This window comes from Bombus vosnesenskii, unplaced genomic scaffold (genome assembly GCF_011952255.1).
Source record: "Bombus vosnesenskii isolate JDL3184/JDL3185 unplaced genomic scaffold, Bvos_JDL3184-5_v1.1 scf7180000016261, whole genome shotgun sequence".
NCBI lineage: Eukaryota > Metazoa > Arthropoda > Insecta > Hymenoptera > Apidae > Bombus > Bombus vosnesenskii.
Genome location: NW_022884330.1, coordinates 3,799,855 through 3,813,731, shown reverse-complemented (window position 1 = coordinate 3,813,731; position 13,877 = coordinate 3,799,855). Strand labels below are relative to the sequence as shown.

General features: G+C 46.0%; 1 protein-coding gene across 3 annotated transcripts in view; it reads left to right on the top strand.

Moving 5' to 3' along the window:
* The window catches only part of LOC117241607 (Krueppel-like factor 6), a 284,714-nt gene that overhangs the window by 119,123 nt on the left and 151,714 nt on the right, over positions 1-13,877 (top strand). The gene's annotated exons all lie outside the window — the stretch shown is intronic.

The window sequence follows — 13,877 nt, the reverse complement described above, 5'->3', positions numbered from 1 at the left end:
ACCGTAGTTCTGTATTTTTCTCCGGTTTTAACGGAGAGAAGATGACGGATAGCGTCCCGTTTTGTTGGGAGTCGGTTCGAGCCGACGCTCCCAGAGTTTGATTGTCTTTGATTAATTACTCATGCTGTTTCTCGGCCGGCGGAAGCCGACGGGTAGCAATCTAGATAATGCGTAACCGTATTAACGGTTCAGCGTAATCTTCTTATATTTAAAGAGAAAACGCCTGGAACCAACGACGCTATGTAGTTCTTTGGTTAGAATATCGCGTCGTGACGACTCGATTTTTTCCAATATATTTCTTCTCGCATATTTTTCCATCTTTAGACGTAGAAGGCAATTTTTGTGCTTTTATTCTTTTTCCTTCCGTAAACGAGGAGTCAACGAACCTAATGTCCAACCATCGTGCGTGAAGATGTCTCACAGAATAAGGAAAGCCGTTGCGAAAAATTCTGAATTAAATTCTGAATTCTGATTTAATAAAATTTTGAAATTGCATGAAAGTAAAATATATGTCAATTTTCCTTGAATTAACCTATCTATAATAAGTATTAACTTATTGTAAATAAACAGCCATGTCACTGCGCCACGCCAGAAAAATTACTGAAAATTCTCAACGCGAGAATTGATTGTAATTTCAACAAATAAATAAATAAATAAATAATTTTCCTTGATTTCACTCGATACTATCGAGTAGCTGTAAAATCTCAAGCTTATTATTCCGTATGTGAAATAATTATCAATGGAATAACATAGTCGCCAATCTTCTTATGAGCGTTCACAACAGCAGGTTAAAGCGATAACGGAATCCCGACGACATTTGCAACGGATCAGAAGTGAAATAAAAAGAGAGACAAGCACGTGCAGTGTGCACAGTAGCAGCGTGACACCGACACTGTGTGTTGCTCCAGCAAATAGCGGCTTGTTATCATAGCTCTTCCTTATCGCGAACAGTGCGGCCGCCGCGCCGGTGGCATGTTCCGACTATCGAGATAAATCCTTGGCGAATGGTAAAACGATAATCGGTGACTGAGTATAACCGATTGGATGATAAAAGCATGTTGCGGCATGCCGGTCGGATTTGTAGACGTCACGGATAATCAGTTTGTCTGAACGCGGCCTTTAAAGCGGCGCAATTTGTCATCATCAACCAGGCTGGATGGTGGTAACCGAATTAGAAGCTCGGAGAAATAAATTTTAAACGAGAGTTTCCTTTACACACCTCGAAGGTGTAGCTTAATGCTTAGGCATTTCTCATCGTATGCAAATGGTCGTGAAGATCCTTCGGTTGGATAGAAGTTTTGCGGAGAAAGGCAGGGAAAGGAAATTTGCAAACGTCTATAAATTGTTAGTTACATAATGTTAAACGCGATCCTAATGAAATTATAAACGAGGGATAATGAATTTAGAGATTATCTTTAGCGAAAATATCTTTGAGCTTTCGTTGAACGTAATAAATTGTTCTTTAGCGAAACGCAAAGTATCGTTAAAGTATCGTTTACGTAATTAAATATTTTGATATAACTTTTCAAGTTCATTTCAACGTTTCACTGAAACTATTAATTTACTCGCGACATAAAACCTATTGGTCATAATCTCCTGCTATCCTGCGCTACTTCGGATTGATGCAACAACTATAAACTTCGTCCTCCACTTTTCATCGTTTCTTTATTTTTATCCTTATCGCTTCTTATTGCTTCTAAAAACTACTAACAAAGATATAAAGAAGATATTCGAATTTTCACATACATAGATAGATTAGAACTAGGACCAGTCTCTGTCAATTCTCTCTTTCGTCGTCGATCTCATCATCGGCTTCATTTTTAAAGCTAAGAATTTTCAAAAAAAGCGCAAATGCGAAAGTGCGCCAATTCGATAGCGTCGCGGTTTTATTAGCCGCAATTAAGGTGACGTTTATGGGTTCTTATCAGAGACATAGAGCACAGTGCGGACATGTTCCGTCGATCGAGATAAGTCCTCGCGTTGAATGGCAAAGCGATCATCGAAAGAGAGAGAGAGAGAGAGAGAGAGAGAGAGAGAAAGGGAGAGCCGCCGGTAAGACGAGTAGCAATAGGCGGTGGTCATATCGCGCTCGGAGCATTTCACGATACGATCTTAGATTCTTCATGGGAGTAGACGCGTAGATGCGAGTGCACACAGCCGGTCGACTCAGTGTTCTACGAACATACAACGATTATCGCCACTCTCTCTTTCTCTCTCTCGCTCTTTCCTCATCTTCCCCTCTTTCCTCGTCTTTCGCTCACCGATACTTAGAATCAGACCCAAGTGATTATGCAATGTACAGAATCGACCGGATCCCTCGCACTTCGACACTGGCGGCAGATAAGGCTGATAAAAGCTACCTTCTCTTCCTCTTTCAGCGTTGCCTGCCTCTTGTTCACCGGAATGGTTCTTGCGTCGTGGCTCTTCGATCACCTTCTATTCGATTCGCTGTTAATTAGCGTAACGTAGGGTGGTTGGGATTTTTTGTAATTACCGTTGGCGTAGCGTTCTCGCGTGATGCGAAATGCATGCATAGGCATTTACTACGGAGATTGATCGATGGATTTTATATGCTAGAATTTATGGTTGATCCGAGTGCAACGAATTACGCCTGGCTTAATGACTATCGTTTCATTGAAATAACGAAACGTTTAATTTGACCACGATTTACAATAATACCAGCCATCGGAAATCATTTAGTGGCAATAACTGGTGTTGTTACCGAACCAGACACCTGTTGTCTTTTTTCTTTTTTTCCCTCGATAACATCACGTTCGCCTTGACTTACCTTTAAACGAAGCCTGCATTCTTCTTCCGATCAAACGCAAGATACACGTACATCGTCGTACAATTAATTGCTTTTATATTCCTTCCCATTCAATAACGAACATATCGTGATAAATATTTTATGAGTCCTTACAAGCCTGCGAACTCTTTGTCGATTTATTAACACGCTGGAAAAATACTTAATTGATCGAAATAATTTCCAAGGCGATAGAAATTGTATTCCAAGGTATCCATAAACATGGGTCGAAAGGAAATTAAAAAGAAACTATGGAGGAGACGCGAGAAGCGGAAGAGAGTTAGAAGGCGTGGAGCCTCGACGAAGATCGTAAGAGCGGGGAAGGTGGGATTTTGGTCGAAAGAAGAGAAGCTTCTTAGCGAGGGCAAAGCGTGAGGCGAATCTTTAAGTCGTTTTACGCTTTTACATAACGCCAACGTTCCGTTGCGCCACGTTTTCGTCCTCGTCACGGTGTAAACGGTCGGTACCGTTCCTCCTTCGTGTCCGACCTCCTCTTCCTCCACCTCCTCCTTTTCCTCTGCCTCCTCTTACCTTGCCTTTGCTAACTCTTTTCGAGAGCCTAAACCCGCTTGCTTGTGTAAGCTACGCTACGCTGATGGAAACGCGTCTCCTCCTAAGAGGAATCTTCACGACTTTCTACATCGTGAAGTCCATTTCTTCCTTCGTTTCTCCTTTTTCTTCTTCGCGAAGTTATTATCCTGGATGACGGAAAGGTAGAGAAGTGCAATGTACACAATGTACCTGTACGCTTCTTAGATTCTCATTTTCTGGTGACGGATAGTCGCGATTTATCCGAACCTTGAGGGATGGAAGGTACGAAGGGCAGGGAATGTCGGAGTTCTTCGTAATTTCAAAGCTTTCATATCGGAACGTCGTTTCACGTAAAAGAAAACGGACTGATTTTTATCCAAATTAATAAGCGAGTAATATCGTCTGTCTTTTCACGCGAAGACATCGTACGAATGACGCGACAGATGATAAAACTTGAAGAACTTCATTAGCAGCTACCCGACGCAACAGCCAGAGATCCGTTGGTCTCATTCCCATGGTTCATCGGCAATTACAGAGACCGCTTTCAAAAATCCACGTCCATTCGATAAAGACACGCTTTAGACCCGCGAAGAATAGAATACGATTAATGTTTCTTTGACGGTGAACCGTTCACCTTCCATCAAGCGCCGCTTATCCGTCGAAAGCGTGGACGGTAAGAGCAAACGGTAGCGGCACACTTTCAAATGAATTAAATATAATCGACTGGTCGGAAGTTGGGTTAAATTGGCCAGTCGAATAGAGAGGTTAACGGGCGGTCGAGGATGTAACATGGACGAAGTAGGATCGTCGAAATCCTTGACGTGCCTCCGGGTCTAGAAAGGCAGCTCTTCTCCCGATTGATTAGCAGAGAGGAATCGAAAGGTGCCTTGGTGGACTAACTTGCACATTCGCACGTTGTCTACGCGTCCGCAATGACGAAAAGAGGAGGAGGATGAGCCGAAAATCGTCTCGAGAGAAGGAGAGTTGTCCATCCTCGGGCAACCCGGAACCATTCATCATATTCTTTTTTTCCGGGCCGCTACGCTGGTACAATAGCGCGGTGGTTCCCTTGACATTATGTCCTCTTGTATCGTGTACTCGTCTCGAGTCGCCTCTGCTCGCCTCTATTAGAGGAGCGATAGTCGGCTGACATTTCAAAGATCGAACACCAGTCACCAAGATCGTTGATCTTTCAAGACTAGATCAGGTGTACATCGCCTTTATTCGCGCGTCGTGATGCCGCGATGGCGGCTTAATGGTCGCAAAGAGATGGCCTTGCATCTTCGTCGCTATCGATTCCTAGCTTTTTATCGGAATTGGTAAAATAATCATAGCCTTTGTTATCGCAACTATCTTTCTTTTCTCTGCAACGTGTGTACCTTCGGGTCTGCGTAAATCATTCTCTTTGCAATCGTTACGATCTACAATGATCTTTAAATGGAAACGAAGCAGCATCTTACAATTTGCAAAGTCGTTTAACCATCTTGGAAAATTTTTTAACGAAAGAAAATTTTACACGATTTAATTGCACGTTCTTCCTCTCGCGAAACTCCGTCAGCTTGATCGTATAAACGAAAAAGCTCGGCAGGTATCGTTGTTGAAACGCGATGCAGGAATTATCGTCGATGTCTAATCTCTTTTCTCGAATCCGTCAAGCTTGCACGATATGATCGATATCCGACGTCATGCACGCACGTTACCGGTAATTAAGCACGTATACTAATCGGCTGCTTTAAGGTATGTACAATCCGTCTAAGTGGGGTGTTCCTCACCGACATGGCGGGGGCGTGAGAAGTGCCTTAGCCCTGTGACCTTCGTGGCCTCCAGGGTACCCCGGTACTACTCCTCCGTAGGTACTCGACGTAGCCACGTCGTGCACCGAGAGGGGGGACGGGAGAGCCGTTCAAAGAGCGAGAGGAAGAGAGAGAGAGAGAGAGAGAGACGACAGGTCGAACTCTACGCGCGATCTTCCCCGTTCGAACCGTACAGTCCGATGAAATTTTGACACGTTCGACGTTTCGCTCGATCTTCGACCTCCTGGTTCGAGAGTCAATCGGTAATGGTTCGCCCGTGGGAATGGCTTATTGATTTACTTTGTTTTTGGCGGTCTAGCGAGGTCTGGACTGCTGGGCAAAAATTGATAGACGGCCTACGAAATGGGGGCAACGGAGAAATTTTTTCCAATTCGATCGGAGCACCTTGAGACGTCGAAGAGAGGATATGGCTGATCCGATTTGAAATTAAGATTCGACCTGTCTGGAAGATTTTAATATATCGTTGGGCTTTGTGTCTGGGAATGTAGAAATCAGAAAGGTTGCTGCAATAAGCTTGTGAACTGTACATGCTCGTGTCGTGACTGTCTCGATTTAGATATTGCCGTAAACGTAACGACGTTATTAAGTCTATCTAATCTGAATACTTAATCTTGTATAAATTAGAGGAATATTGTAACAGGTACTTGAGTTGAAAAATTACAGTTTCGAATGATTTTAACTTGCAAGCTTTATCCTCCAACGTGAAATCGTTACAACTAGTTACCAAAAAAAAAAAAAAGAAAAAAAAAAGAAAAGTACCATTCAACATAACGTGACGGGGGTCGCACGTGAAACGCACAATTTTCTTCCAAAGCTTAAAATGCCACTCGTTTTACTCTTTCGATCGTCGTTACCTTGTTAATCATGCCCGGCTACGACCTGAATACGATCTTCCCTTGGTCGTTGGTCTCGCGAGGGATCATCGGATCTAGCAGGGTAGTCGAAACGGACACGGACAATCAAAGAGACCTTTCCCTGCTCCCTACTCCCTGGCTGTCCTTTCCCTCCGTTTCTCATCCAGTCCATGGATCCTCTCTCGCATCTTCCATCCGTCTCTCCTGTTGGTCCGGCCGTGGACTTTCCGGACTTTCAGGCTCGACCCCAGGGCCCCGCGAGATGCGGTAGGAGAGTTAACCTTTCAGGAATGACTATTTCATGGCCACTTCCTGGGTTCAACGCTCCTGCGATTTCTATGCAGGTAGGGTAAAGGTATACACACGAATGCAAACACACAGGGAGTGAAAGAGACAGACGGAGAAAGAGAGAAACGGAGAGGGATCTCAACACGATCTCATGATTCCGTATATACGTGTACGCGCAAACCCTGAAACCTGACGTTCTGGAGAACCGTTCCCTTGTACCCGGGGCCTTATGTTCTGCGTGTACGCTGTGTAGAGTATCGCGGTGTAACCAGACGTAGAGGGGGCCAGAACCCAAGGGATCTAACGCATTCAGGCCTGTGTGCGCTTGCATAATATTAGACCTTATGCAACCTGCCCTTCCCACACTTATCACTGCCTTCCTCCTTCTTCAATCGCCTCTTCTTCCTTCTTCTCCCCCTTTTCCTCTTCTTCTTCTTGTTCTCCTTTGTCCTTCCTTCTCGCTCGAAGGTGCTCTAGCCACATGGCTGGAAGGGAGAGGTGGAAAGTAGTGGTGTTCGCGATGAATCCCCACCCTGGGACGAGAGGGCCCGTGAGGCCTGGACGGTGCCTGATCACAGTGCCCTTGGCGTTGCGCTAAGCCTCAGGGTGGGGTGGCTCTTCAGCGAAGAAGAAGCGGGACTCGAGACGCGAAGAGCGCCTCTAACCAGCCACGGGAAGAAGACGAACTTCGAGTTAGAACGAGACGACACACTGAATCTACTCGTGCAGAGGAAGGAAGAGGAGAAAAACGGATAGAAGGAAGAAGCGCGCAGAGTCGTCTCGTGGTGCTCGTGGGACCGCGGATTCAGGGTGGTGGACGGGACGGGGGGTTGGTGGAGGGCCCCCTCGACTAAGTCAGCGGGGGTCAGAACGGAGATGCTCCGCGGTCGTGTCGGGCGGGGCTGCCCGCTCACGACTTGAACTATCGCACGCCCCCACTAGCACCAGCATCCACCTTCCAGCCTCGGCCTCGGACCGTTTTCTCGTCTGGACGCTACGTCCCGGCCGTCTACCTACTCCGTTGCCGGCGCTTAATTCGATAAATAATGCTGCCGGCTCAAGGTTAGGCGCGCTAGATCCTTGTCAATTTGTATCGCGCGCGGCCGCGCGGCCTCTCTTCCTTTCTTCTTCCTCTCTTCAAACGTTAGTTTCAGTTGGCCTATCGCTCTGCCGTTCTTCTCTCGATCGGGACAACCTGGGTCAGGAATTTCCGTGAGTTTATATTTCAGTTACGTTTGATTGGTAGCCTTGTCGTGGGTCGTGGGTCGGGCCACGGTATCACTGCGACGACGGGAGTCAATCGGGCTACGTTTCTCCAGAAGTTCGTCGATGCTTCTTTTTGTTCTTCGTTCTTGAACGTCTTTCAAGTTCCGATCTGCAATCTCGGATGATTCGCAATTTTTTGGATGCCAAGGCGAATCAAGGGTTACTTTGTTCTTCCTTGTCGCTCGTTGCGCAAGGAACGTATCCGCATGGAGAAGTATCAATGGCCTCGAAATCGTTCTAATATATTTACTAGAAACCACATCCGAACGAATTACACCGTGTTCTAAAGCAGTTTTTTCCCGCCATAACGGGAAAAGGATCAACCGCGATTCTCCACACGTTTGATCCGAGCTCTCTGGCGAATCTCTAACGCGCACCTCCGGTTAACCGGCGTGAAGCGTCGCAGATGAAACGGCGTATTCTAATTCAATCTCGCGCGAGAGGGCTCGCGAGGTGGTTTTCGCGACCGTTAGGGCGGCTAGGATGTTGGACAAGCGTGTGAGATCATAATCAAGGCGCAGCGTGTCCGACTCCGAGGCGTTAAACCGGCGTGTAATGACGTTGCGTATGTGATCGCGTCGATTCACCGGGGCGAAATACGTCGACACGTTGCATTATAGTGTCGACGAACGAAGAAGGACCTCGCGCGTGGATGATCGACGTGTATATTCGCAGGATCCGTCGAAAGGAAGAAAAGAGGCGAGCCCACGGATGGTTGGCCTCGCGCCGCGCGCTGCATCGTAAATTGCCTATCGTAATAAACGTATTATCGCGCCGCATTGCCGCGTAGGACGTGGCAGACAGGCTAAACGGGTCCGTTTTGTATTCGCTGGCACCTGCTCGTGCGGCGTGCGCGCATTAAGCCGGATAAAGCCGCGGAAAATTGGCGACCGCGCTCTTCCACCTTGCCTCAGCTGCCTCGCTTCTTCGCCTCTTCGTCTTTCCTCGACGACGACGCGTGCTCGGTCGCCAGTCTGTCACGGCCTTGAAAAATGAGCGCGTGAGGTGAGGAAGATCGGCGGCTGTTTCCCAAAGTGTAATTTACCAAGGGATGGTAATGATGTCACGATCGAAACGTTTCTCTGTAGTTGTTGCGTTATTATTTAACACGTTTACGGTTTGCTATAAGATATATTCGATGAGATCAGGACAAGATAAGATCGACGAGAGACGAGATGCGTGTTGACTGTGTAATAACATCGAGTAGTAGTAGCGGACCTTGCTACCTTTCGCGTTTTTATCGTAATTGCGAGGGTGCTGTGCCGAAACAGCGACGACTACGGGAGTAATTTTGGTATCGACGTTTGATCTTTCAGTGCGGTGAATTACGCTTCGATCGAACGAGTTTCAATTTTGTTATTAATTTACGGGGCAATATTAATGGGCTGTGTATATTCCTTAGCATCTTGAGACTATAAGGGCTCGTTAGTGGAAGGTATATGTATTCTTCCCGCACCTGCATATTTCGCAATTTCAAGTTTTATGGTGCGTTGTTGTTGGAGCGAGGAGAAAAACCAGTTAAATGACGTACACTGTGAAAAATAATTAAGGAGTAAATCTTACATTCCTGTAACTTAATACAGACTCGGAGCTAGCTAGCCCTACTTTGTATCAATTTAATCGCATAAAAAGTTCAAAAAGCAAGGGACGTATACCCGCAGTTGCGACAGAGTGGCAGTTCTCGCATATTTCTCGGCCGATCGATGATCCACGTTAAACTCAACCATATTTTACCGTAACCAAAAACCATTTCCATCGAATCGAGCATTAATCATTTTTTATCGGTGCTCGTGAGATACGCGTGTCTGAAACGTGTGCAGGTTACGTGGCAGATCGAGTACCAAGCCCGTAATTATTTTCATCGTACGAAACTGGTGCATCTTGATGCGCCGGAGATTCCCGTGGCCCCGGAGGCAGCGACGCTTGACCCAGTAGCTGGCCGATGGCAAGCGAGAGCTCGCAAGTGGATAACTGCCATGGAGATCGCTCAAACCCTACAAGTCGACGTCCTGCGCCTGGCTAGAGAGTGCAACCGTGCTCGACCTCCGTTCGGGACCGATCCTTCTTCGTTTCGACCTCTTCTTACATCGGTATCATTACGGCTCGGGTTCGTGGACTCGTGTAGGAATGCTTTCTCAGCATCCCTCTCGGCTGTTCGTTCGCGTATCGACGTTGCACCTGAATCCCGCACACCTGTGTGTTGGACGAGATTAGTCGTCGATTTCAGCTCGATCGAGTACGATTTCTAGGGGTCGCGCACTTCATCTGCGATCCCATTCGACAGAATGTTTGGAATGCATCTTGCGATCGGTGATCGAGATATAAACGTGGCAAGATACGTACCGTGAGAAGGACTGACCGTGTGTTTCTGCGCTTGATCGATAGTAGGCTTCTCGTAGCGATATTACGAATCTAGATATCTCGGGGATAATGTTTAATTGATAATTCCAGCCTTTCGTATTACTGAACATCGATAAGTAACGCCTGTAGACGCTCCTAAAGCTCTTCTTTAAGCTATCTTCTGTCGCTGGATATCCTACCTCGGATAGAATTTATCTACGAACGTAAAGTCCGTCATTAACTCATTTCGACATCTGCACGAAACTCCTGACATGGCCGATGATTTGCAATTCACCGACTGCACGGAGTTTCTCATGAGCGGGGCACGATAAAGGAGCTTCGTCCCGAGCGTGGCGAAGAGGTCCAGCATCGCGTATGCTGATCGCGTCGCGTAATGTTAATCATCGGTCGATCGTTAACTTATATTGTGCTTGCAGCCTCAGAGAGGCCAGGGAGAAAAAGAAAGTACCTTGTGGTTGTACCGTGAAGATCTTATCCGTCGTGTGTCCCTGCAGGCGTACGTCCATAATTCTACCGGTGGCAGTCGCGTATTATGCGGGAATAAATGTCGACGCGCGTACGTAGAAATCTGGCAAGCGACCCGACTACCGTTGCCTTCGCAATGAGACGAGAAGAAGCAACAGAAGAAATGGAAAGAAAAAGAAGGAAGACGGGTAAAAGAAAAAAAGAGACAATAAGGGAAAAAGAAAGGAAAGGCGAGCGTGAAAGGGTACCGGATAAAAAATATCGATCGTAAATCAACCGGTGAAGAATTTAACGAAAGACGCGTGAAAAAAAGTCGATTAACCGGCGAACGGCTGAAAGATCGCATGAAATATGGACACCGACGACCGCAAGCTCTCGGACCACCTTCTCCGCGTCGCTGTATTTTCGAGCACGCTCGACCATAATTATTAGTAACTTGTGTCCACCGTTCTGAGCAATTGCCCGTTTATTTGCATATAGAGTGACGTTTTTATAAACGTTTTGCAATATCGTAACATTTTTCATCGGTGACTGGTCTGGATTAAGAAACAGGCTAATGGCACCGGGCAAACCCATAAATTTCATTCACCGACCGGTAGAAAACAAATATTCCGTACGAAAATCTTATGTCACATTCTCCGTTCGGATAATAATAAGGTAAGAAAAAAGAATGATAAATCAAGAATACGAAATTTGTTTACTATTACCAGTGGCAAAGGTGGACAATTTTTACGACGTACCTGTTGATCATCGTTAAAGGTCTAACTGTTCCCCGGACAGAAAGAGGATTAAAAGGAAATTTAAATCGCTGGCCAAAGGATAACCTTGGTAAATTAATCTACGCGATGTAACGATATCAGACACGTTCTTGCAAGCTGACCAACGTTATCAACATAAATCTCAATCAGCCGTGGTCGATTCGCGGGTCTCGATCGACTCTCCGCCATCGGAATCACGGCGTGCCTTTAACGACATGTCAGAATCTATATTTATCATACTTAGAACGTATGATCGGTGCCAATGCCGCGTTAACAAAACCATCCGTTCGCTATAGTCATTAGCGTAAATCAGTGGCAGCCCAACGGGAAGCGTAAAAATCCGGCATAAATAATAAATTACTTGATTAAAATGACCGTCGTTCTCGCCCCTCGATGATACAGTATTCGTCTCACGTTTGATGTATGTATACTCGAATAAGTATTAAATTAGCGACAGTTAGCGACGAGAGTCGGTTGATTAACCGGCCACAAAAATAAATTAATTTGCGCGGCGAACCATCGGTGTTTATGGTACCGTCGCGTAAATCGTGGCAAAAAGAGCGAACATCGTGCGCGCCGTGTTTCCAAGGTAATCAAATCTGTCAGGATCTTCATTCGTTTTCCCTTACACACGCTACGGTTCCTTCTTTGCTTTCTTGCTGATCCTCGAAGTCTTCCTCGTAGGAGGAAGAATTATTCGAAACGGTATAGTCTTAAATTTCTAATATTTACATTCACAAAAATGTTAGTCGAAGGCGTACGCTCGAATCTTAATCGCACACGCGTGAAAAATGTTAATCGAAGGGATAGCGGAAATTGTTTTCTAGGATTCTTAATAGGGGAAACGTGTGCATAGAAAAAGAGACGGGAAGAATGTCGTTGTAAATCAGTTAGAAAATCATAAATCGACAAATTTCTACATCCATAAAACGCGAACAAGCTTCTCAAACGACATTACGGTCTTTTGACGTAGAAGCTGAAAGACTTTGTCGAAAATTTTAAAGAGGAGTTGCATCATGGTCGTCGTAGATTTTACGATCTCTGTTGAGCCTCGACGTTAATGCAAATACTTGCTGCTCGAAAGGGAATTCATATAGTACCGTTGCAAAGTATACGCGTATGACATTATGCTATGCCTAAATAATATATATCATTTAACAAATGCAATGTTTCAGACGATTATTGAAACGGTGAAGAGTAAAAGGAACATTAAGTAGCCTCTTCGAGTTTGTCGTGTTTCCCGCAAGAAATATCATTGGGAACATAGGGTAGATTTCACAAAGAACTTAGCCGCTTGAAAAGACGTAGAGAAGGTCAGTTCCTGTTGCCTGTATTAATTATTAACCGTTGTTATATTTGTCCGTGTAACTAAGTATGTCTTGCTTGGACTCGAGGTAAAATAACCATAGTGACGATGATATCGTAATAACTTTGGATCGAACGGTTCGTCCCAATCTACATTGTGGACACGCAGTCTCGTCTAACTTCTTGCGAATACCGGGCAATTTACAAAGTAGCCTTATTTCGCGCAATCATCATTCCCCAGCCGATTTCCTCGACCCTTTCCATCGAACGCGCTATACTTTCTAGCGCGTTTACAGACAGAGTAAAACGTCGCTTTTCTCCCCGATGGCTATTATCCCCAATCGATGTCGGTGGCCTAATCATTTCCACATGCATCATTTAACAGCGGCGTACGTTCGCAACGGTAGGTCGATCTCGTCTAACGGAGCCTCGCTTGTGATTACGAATTCTCTTTAAAAGATCGATATCGCTCCGCTCCGATTGTCGCGATTGCAGCCGTGCTTTAATTGCGCGCCCGGGAAGCTTATCCTGTCTGCCACAGAGCCGGCGAACCATATCATTTTCCCGAGAATCGCGGAAATCGCTCGGACAAACGGAAGGATTCTCTTAAAATTAAAACCCGTGGAGGTTCAACGAACCGTGGAACAGCATTGCGGAGTAAAGCGACGCAAATTCAATTACATCGACTTATCGCCACGTTCCTCGTAATTACGATATCGCGATGAACTAGCCACTTTCATTGGCAACCGTATTTAATTCGAAACATACGACGAGTCAGTATCATACGTATATTACATAATACATTAGACTGTGGTTGCGTGTTCTCACCAATGAAACGTCCAAAGATAAAAATGCATACCCTCGCAAGATTCTACGTAAGCGCATATTTGATTACCTTGACGGATTGAATTCGTATAACTGTACAATCTATAACTATGATTCTATCGACACCTACGTTATGCCTAAAACTGATCGACTAACGAAACAGCAACCCCTAATACGCTTTTTCCCGAGCTCAGGAGGTTTAACGAGGCACATGGAGGAACATGGTCTTCAGCGGAGCGGAGAGCGAAATATAATATATGATTTACGACCGCCTTCCGCGTATTGACTGGATCGTTCTTCGGTGGGCCCTGGAACACGAGCGGCTGGAAGATAGGGGCAGGTAGGGAAGAAGAGGGCCAGCACAGGGTCAAGTCTGCCCCGCGCCACCGGTTTTGCATATTCGCCACTGCACCTAACCCGGTGGCGGATATACATCATGCATCCACGGCGGTGCTGGCGGGTCGTGGTGCAAGTGCAACGGTGCCTGCACATAAACGGCAGCCCCGTATCCCCGCACGGACCCACACGGACGCTCGAAACGCCATCCTCTGCGCCAACTTGCTGGCAGCCGACCAGTGGCCGGTCGTACGGGTGGGTGGATGCACGT